Raw genomic sequence first — 9,024 nt, 5'->3', positions numbered from 1 at the left:
TCAGTAAAAAGGAGAACAACTCACACCATTACTCTAAAGCAGAATAGATTCCCCAAGAACTCTTCTCACAGGATTCAGATTTTTGTACATTTCTCTCCTTAGGGAAACAAGATCGATGTTTATATTCATATGCATGATACAAAAAAATGGATGCTTAGAAGGAGAACTGTCTATTACACTCTAGAGAAATCTGGGAAAACTTTCTGGAATCCCAACAGTTGTGGTTTATTTTTCCTTTTTCTTTAAAAAAGATTTTTTTTAAAAAAAAAAGGGTAAGAATTTCAGAGGTCCTGTAAACTCAGATAATGCTATGCTTATAGTCTAGATTTCCCAACTTGTTTCTTTAAGAAACTCTGTTGATTAAAATAGTAAAAGATGATAAAAATTTCCCATAGCCATGAGATTGAATTTGTGAGTAGAATTATGACAAAGTCAGCATCAGAAGTTTTTTATATGCCTCCTTTACACTGGTAGTATCATGGAACCAGATTGTTTTCTAAGGTACGTCATCCTTCACACTATTTACATAAAAAAGAGATAAGTATTTTACTTTAGCATTGTGCAATATTATTTCTCACTGTTGTCTGAAGTAGAATCAGGTAAGCATGAACAGGAATGATATGTTACATTAGTACACTGAAGTTCAGTCATCTGCAATCTCATCTGAGAGGCTACTAGGTGAATAATACGTGAACATATCCTCACTGCAAATTCCCCTAACAGACTGTAAATCCTCAAGTTTCAATACTGTAACATACACATCCCGGCTATCTTTCAAGAACTCACTTCTTTATGCAGACAGAAAGTGCCTTACAAACAGCAAAATGTAATATTTGATAGAAACAGTTTCTGTCTTCATAGGTTTGTACAATTGCTTTCATATTTACAATTGTAAAAGTCTAATAGGTATGAGATACATGGATGCTACTTGTCATCTCTACCAAAAAGAATTTATTATTTTTTACTAAGACAGTTGAATAAAATAAATCAGGGTAACAACAGAGTTTAAATAAATGCCTAAAACATAGCAGAATAAAAAGACAGAGTTGAAATTTAATTCTTAACAGTAACTACAAATCCAGTCCTTTAGGCATAGTAAAGATGCCTTTGGGGACTCAATTTTTCTACCTAGACCATTTCACTATTCCAGTTGAAACAGCGCCATAAAACTCTCAGTACCTAGCTGCACCTTGTGGGGGGGAAAAAAAAGAAATGAAACAAGCATCAGGCTTGAAAGTCCTTCAGCACCTAAGCCAACTTATAGTTTAACTACAGCGTCTGAGTTTATAGCATGTATTACAAATTAGCTCACCTAAAGAGGAAAAAGACTTCCTCTTATACTACTAACCAAGACTTTTGCAGGCACTGTGTCCACAACAGATTCTTAAAAATGAATCAAGGAACATCTTACCTTGCATCGTTGTTTTTGTGGGTTCTGAAAACAAAGGAATGAGCAGGAGGTAGATGAGGTAGACAAAGGAGAGTCCATTGTAACGGAAAGCACAGGCTGTGAGAAAAGAAGAACATACAGCTTAATAAAGGTAATGTAATTTAACAGCATAGAGTAATCACAATTTGAATTTCTTATTTACCATAACAACTTTTCTTCACTTTAAATATAATTTCTATGCAAGTCTTTAAGTGTCTGCTTAAAATAAGTAATGAAATTAAAACTCTTGAAGTATTCTTATATTAATAAACATTTTAAGCTTAGCACTAGAGACTCAAGCTACAAAGACTTTGTATGGAATGATGTACAAAGTCAGTTGCTAGCTCAAAGTTCTACATTTCTCAACTCAGAAAGCCATCCTCCATAAAAATATACAGAGATGCATAAATCAGAATTCATGCGCTCTCTTTAAGAATATACCAGTATCTAAGGCAAAGGATCAGTGTTATCAGTTGGCCTACTACCACCAGCAATAAATTTATGAAAGTTAATAACAAACAAAAATAACTTGGCTGTGACTTAAGTTCAGTACATTCCCTATTATCATATCTTGTTTCTTGATCTCCGTTCAAGTATATTTTTTCCCTCAAGAGATTAGTGTTTTAGAAAGCTACTCTGCCACTGCAAAAAACTATGATCAAACATATTTTTAGCAAGATAGAAAAGTAAAAAATTGCTGCAGCACAGTTACTCTTCTGCTCTGTGACTTAATTTGACAAATACATAGATTCTTAGGTAGAATAGACTCATTTGTAAGGGACCTACAAAGGTCATTGAGTCCAACTGTCACATTACTATTATGAGCTTTCTCCAAATGCCTCTTAAACATGCACAGTCCACCAACCACCTATCTAGAAAGCCTGTTTTTGTCTCTAACTAAAACCTCTCAGTAAAGGTCCTAATGTCTAGTCCAAACCTTCCCTAATGGAGCTTTGATCTATTCCCACACATCTTGTCACAAGATGCTAATAAGAAAAGATGAGTACTTCTCTCTCCAGTTTTACCCTCCAGTAAGCTGTGGAGAGCAAAGGTTGACCTTCTTATCTTCAAGTGTAAAAACCCAGCGTCCCCAGCTGCTCCTCTTCATAGGGCATTCCCTCCAGCCTTTTAACCAGCCTTGTTGAACTTCTCTGGATGCATTCAAATCCTTTTTACATGGAATTCCATCAACAGATAAAGCACCTGCACGAACGATTTCTTGGCAAGCCAGGTAGCACAGAAATTTCTGGATATTTGAGTTACATTGGTCAGTTTGCACTATCAGTTCTGTCTCAAAGTTACTGCAATTGTAGCATTTAAGGTTTGTTACCTCTCCTCAAAATTGTCTAGTCAATTAACAAAATTAATTTCAGAAGAATTATTCTTGAACCATATTTATCTTTAAATTTACTGCTTTCTATTTCCAGAACTGAGGAGACCATGTACTCAAAGCTTTTTTCCTCTGCAACTATATAAACTGGACTATTAAAAAACATTATTTTCCCTTATCTTCATACAGTTTTTTGCAGAATTATCAAAGTATTTTGAAGATAAATATATATATATCATTATAAGATATATCTTACGTATATATAAGATATATGTATATATACTTATTTCCTAAACTGAAAGTGAATTTTTTTAGTATCCAGGAAGCCCTTAAATAAACTCAGCTTCTTAGAATAAGGTGGTTTACAGTTTTGTTTTGGTTTGGTTTTTGTTTGTTTGTTTTTTGCTTTTAAACTTTAGGGCACCTTCCCTTGGAGAAAAATGAGTGCTCTCTAACACATAAAATTGAATTCTCCATTCATAAGTGATTATTTGAAATATTTTTGTTTTAATGCATAACACCGTACATATCTATCCATTTCTATAGATGGATATCTTTTAAAGCCAGGGTCACAGTGGCATTTAACACAAAATTATGACAATTTAATTCATCTTTATCCCATAGGAGTCAGAAAATAAATGTATATGAAAAAAATATCATGCATAAAATTTTTAGCAAAGAGTATCAGAAATTCATATCAGAATATAAAAGATAGCTGCAGAATTATATATTTCTTGTATTTAATCATTTGATCAAAGAGATAAATTATATCAAATTTTCAAATTTATCAAATATTCCACCAGGTACAGCTTTGGAGATCTGTAAGCAAACAATTAAGACCTAATTTGGATGACTGAACTGGGCTAAAATTAGAAAATCATTTCTTTCAGGCACGTGAACAAGTGAACAAGACACTGTGTACACCCAGTATAACACAGTTCTGGAGTTAAGGACCAAATTGTAAAATAACTGCTAAATCAAACAAAATCAAAATCCTGCAAGTCAAGGTGCTGTACAAGGCCAGCCTTGTATGTATGTCATGAATAATCAATTCTTACAGGAATACAAGATTCCCCTGGATTGTCAATCAGATGCTGTCCCAGTGACATGATTATTAGGCTCTTCACTTGTCCTCCAGTAAGACATTACACAGAAAGTTTCCATATCTTTAGAACATTCAAAACTTTAGTTTGTTGCTGTTTTTATGTAAAATTATATATATTTATTTTAACCTCAAGCATTTTATTGACATCAGGCTAATCAAGGCTAGTAGGTCCTGCATTAGGCTCCAGACTGCCTTACAGTGGCAGTCCACCACAAAAGCTCCAGAACATCTTATTCTTCACTGTCTAGGGTTATAAGCTCAGTCAGGGCTTGGAGAAAATCACCCCAGCAGGCACAATCCTCTGAGGATTTGCAGGGAGGCCACAGCCTCAACCTTTCCCCAGGCAGGTCCCCGATACCCTGGTCACCCCACTCCCTGGCAGGGTGGGAGGACAGGGCCTAGCTACCTGCCCTGAGGAAGATGGGGGTGAGCCCATGGCCTCCGGTTTATTGTTTGGGGAAAGGCCTATCACCCTGTACAATATATGTACATACCTTTATCCATTCCACAATTATGAACAAACTTAGTTCTCACTGGCATTAATGCTCAGTACAGATTTTATGGGCAATGTTTTAAAGTGGGGTAAAGTGGATCACATTGACTTTGCACAAGTTCAAGAATGAGAAAATTTTCAATTCTAAAAAGAGAGAAGGACAGTTAAAATGTATAGAATAAGAACAACTCCAAATAAAGAACTTGGTAAGGAAAATGAGTTAAAGAAAATAAGAATATATATTTATATATACTACCAAATATTGGAGATATGAAGTCAAGACCTGAGAAGACAGTTTTACTGCTATTTGGAGCTGAATACACTTTTATTAAACTTTCTATTAATGCCCTACCTTAATATCAAGCACAAAGATGAGAAGAAATGAAAACAGAGTTTTACTTCTTTTTATATGGGTTCATGCACAAGTGCTCTTGAAAACCTACAAAACTACAGACACTGATCTTACACAAAATATTAGTAAAAGAAAAATTAGTAAAGTTAGTAAATTGTCCATTATTTAGTTACAGTCTCAGGTGCCTTCACTGCTCAGAGAGGGGTGTGTTTGAGGAGAAAGCCCATAAATATCACAAAGCTTAAGGTTAAGGCTGTATGGCTTGTGCTTTTGTCTATGCATTATCCACATAATCAAGTGGTGAAAAGATAAGCTCATTCACTGTTGGCTGGATAGAATGATCCATTATAAAACGGGCACACAAGTGAACCTCTTAGGAAAAAAAAGCAGCAGTCACTCGTCTCCATCTGTCCAGCTACAAAGGAGAGCAAGACCGACATCTGTTTCAACTCAGAGACAAGTGCAAACCTTCTATATCTGCTTTGATTTCTCACTTTCACCTAACACAGACATGACTGAGAGCAGTAAAAATAATAAAACAAACATACTTAAAATTAATATTGTTGGTCTAAGAATGTGTATCACCATGTTCTGAAGGTGGAATATGCCATTACAGTTTTTATTTCAGAGATACTCTGATTTTTTTCTACAAAAAACAAGGAGAAAATTGCCACTCATTGTAACATTAGATAAACAAAATAAACAAAAATAAATAAAATGGAAAAAAACCAGCTATTTTTATGAAGAAAATTTCAAATGTGACAATGCCTTACAGCATACAGTGTGCAGTGAAGAACAACTCCAGCTCAGGGTAAGTAACCTCTTACATCATTGAATACTCCTTCCACATGGTTCATAACGGCGCTTTTATAATCACATTTTTTCACTGTTCAGTGTCCATCAAGAGAGATGACTGCTGGACAGTGAGTATTTTTTCAGTGTATTTATTTGTATTTACTCCTTTTTCCTCTTTCTTTCTCGTGTCAGTACATTTTTTGTCCATCAGAAATCATCTGGAACCAGTTATAACTTTGTGGCAGACTGTCTTGGAACTGAGTGCAGCGAGAGAAGACAGAATTTTGTTCTCTCTTTCAGCTCTAGAAATACATTTCTGGTACAGAAGTCACACTTCCCAGTTGTTTTTGAAATGAGGAAAATGGACAAAAATCTCAGATGCGAGCACAATACAATCACCTTACTAATAATTATATATTTTTAAAGACTATTCTCACAAACCAATCCAACGTCAATAAGCTTCTTTGACGTGACTAGGTATACAAACATTTCTGAAGCAAAAATCATGATGGATACCACGTTTTATCATAAGAAAAATCTATAGCATATTATAACTCATTTAAAATTCAATTGCAGACTTCTACTGTCCCTTGTATTGCCTTTAGTTTTTGACCTTTCTACATGGTGTCAGTAATTCCTTACTCAATAAATGAATCTGACAAAGTCAGGTTGTTGTTTATTTTTTGTTTTTTTTTTTGTTTGTTTGTTTGTTTTTGTTGTTGTTGGCTGGTTGGATTTATGATTTTTTGATATTTCTTTACTTTCAATTCCAGTATTTTCCATCACAGTAGTTAAAGCTCATTCCAGGCACTCTTTCTTCTTCGCCCACCCACCTTGCACGAATAACACACGCCAAAGTAAATTCCACTCAGAAAACAGTGGTTCCAGACTCTGCCCCCAAAAACGGAGTTGGCAATGAACTTCCCTTTTTTACATGACAAAATTAGACGGCAAATCTGGGATCTATGTCATCCTCGGCCTTCAATCAGGACAGAATGCCAACCATGAAAACAATGAATGCTCAACTTACTGAGCTCAGTAAGACTGCCCAGTTCTCATCCCTGCTCCAGTAGCTGCTCAGGAATTTTATCTGATGCCTATTGTAACAGTAAATGCATGAGCTTGTTTTTTCTCTCCAAGGCTTCCATTCTCTTTCTAGGAAAGTAACTGGGAACTAAACAAACCACTCTGCTCCTCATTCATCTTCCTGGGATGAGAAAAGCATGTTCCTTGCCCCCTGGATACCCGGAAAGAGCAATCTGCTTGTGCTGCTACAGTTGCATAACCCTGACAAGACTCAAACTAAAAATAACAGCAAACAAAGAACATAGACGATGAACAAACAGTGCTGCTAAACAACATCAACCAAGGACAGATATGGAGACACTTGTACAAGAGAGAGATTTCCACAAGCAGATCTCAACCTTCAGTTATAGCCACTAAGAATCTGTTAGTTACCAGGAACAGCTACTGTGCCAAATTCTCCCAGCAATTAGAAGTGAAATTTTCAGCATATGTTTCTAATCCTCCACAGCTATCCAAACTCATCATCTTTTAAAACACAGAAGTCATCATAAATCAACTGACATAAGATGCAGAAAGCAGCATAACTTTTTTTTCTCCAGCTGTTGCTGATGCTTACACTAGTCCTAAAAAAACTCTGAGTCAGAGGAAGAACGTGGCAAAAAAACTAATGCAGACAAATGCCTCTAAGGAATATAAACATGACTAAACATCAGAGAGGTGTTAACACTAAGAAATATAAGTGTCATTAGTGAAGTTACAAGTAGGAATGCAGTGTTTAAAACTCTGCCATTATTTATTCCAGTAACAGATAGATAGACTTCCTTTCTTGGTCCATCAGTGGAAAAAGAGCTCAGAAGGTTGAAACTGAAACTCATAAATCTGGGTGATGACACAATGCTTCAGAGTGTGCTACAGAGCCACTGTGTTTACCAGAGGAAACAGAATTTCAAAAGTAGTTATCTCGAGGATATGTCAATTGTGTAAAAAAGACTAAAATTCATAGTTCTCGTATTCACGCCAAGTTGATGTTTCTTGTATAAAATAATACATGTTGTTGTTTAAAGAGGAATTGTGCATTTCTTTCTCCCTTTAAAAATATGCTAAGCATTTTTCCCCTATTGTGAACACATCAAATTTTAATGATAGAAAAATATGCTCAGGAATACCATGAATTGCCTTGCAAAGTATTTGTCCTAACAAGGTATCTGCTGAGGATTCTGGGGAATCACGGAATCCTGAGAGATGTTGGGAGATCTTACTACTGGAAATCTGTTTTGATCAATAATTATTTAAATCCTAATGAATTTCGTCTAAACATGATCATAGTACATACTATGAATTTGACAGCAAGCATATAATCACATAACAAAGCAGAAAAAAATCTTCATTTTACATTCATTCCGAGTAGAAACATTCCCGAAAAAATCACAAGGCACATATTAAAACTGTATCTGTTTCTATACATATAACTCAAGAATTGCTTTCTGCATTCACAATATAACAATCTACATTTGGTCATCATTCAGGTTGCCAAATCTCTGGTGCTTGTGGGAGGTCTTCTATGAGTTGATACTCCATTACAGGGCAACTGCAGCAATGTTTTATTCCCCTGGAATAATAATTGCAGAAACTCCTCCAGACCTTAGATAAGCTCCCAGCCAAATTTTAAGAACAAGACTGGAAATTGAAAATGATTTAATACCTCCTTGATGTTTATATAACAAACCATTGTGTCCTTATCCAAGGACATTTGAATGTGGGAAGTTAAGAAGTTTAAGTTAAAGAAAACTTCCCACACAGTAATTCTAATATGTTTATAACTAGGCTCAATATAAAGACTAACCATGTATTACTTTGAAGTCAGGCCACTGTTCTGAAGATACCCAATGATATTATGCAGCACTATTTCAGCAGAAAAAGAAAAGCAGTCACATCCTGTTACAGTTGGTGTTACAGCTGGAAAGATTACCATAGTGAAAACAAGAAAAGAAACAAACAGAGAAAGAATGCTCACCTGTATCCAAAGATCTCAGTTCACAGGAAAGACTACACAGAGGAGAGATCTCCAGAAAAAGATCTTTCTCCACTGTTAGTCAGTCCTTAAATGGGGTCTATGAGAAATGCAGCCAGGCTCCACCCCCTTCTGGTCACACAGCTGAATTGCTTTCACCTGTGCTCCCATGGCTGTCTCAGTCCTTGCCTCAAGTGATCAATCAGTAGTTCAGGCTGTGACTCAACAGCTCCCATACACATCCGAACAAAAAAATTAGGATTCTCAATTCAACACTATTTGAGCTTCAGTGCTCTTAGTGGAGCCAATCACAAAAGAACAAACTGTTGCAGAGTAAGAAAAGAAATAATAAAAGCTTGTTTCCATTAGATCTGCTCCAAATGCATGAAGACTGGTACAGGTAAACTTAAGGGTATCGTTCTGAACCTTCATTCCCAAAATACAATTTTCTAATTAAAAGCACTTTTCTAATTAAAAAAAAAA

General features: G+C 35.5%; 1 long non-coding RNA gene across 1 annotated transcript; it reads right to left on the bottom strand.

The window, feature by feature from the left end:
• Positions 1-303: 303 nt before the first annotated feature.
• On the bottom strand, positions 304-8,622 carry LOC109366986. Its single transcript, XR_002113709.2, has 3 exons — positions 8,545-8,622; positions 1,412-1,507; positions 304-1,189 (listed from the first exon to the last, which is right to left on the bottom strand). It is a non-coding gene; the product is annotated as an uncharacterized LOC109366986 (long non-coding RNA).
• Between the last annotated feature and the right edge of the window lie 402 nt (positions 8,623-9,024).

This window comes from Meleagris gallopavo, chromosome 3, assembly GCF_000146605.3.
Source record: "Meleagris gallopavo isolate NT-WF06-2002-E0010 breed Aviagen turkey brand Nicholas breeding stock chromosome 3, Turkey_5.1, whole genome shotgun sequence".
Lineage (NCBI taxonomy): Eukaryota > Metazoa > Chordata > Aves > Galliformes > Phasianidae > Meleagris > Meleagris gallopavo.
Note: the sequence above shows the minus strand (reverse complement) of the source record. Positions and strands in the feature narration are given on the sequence as shown.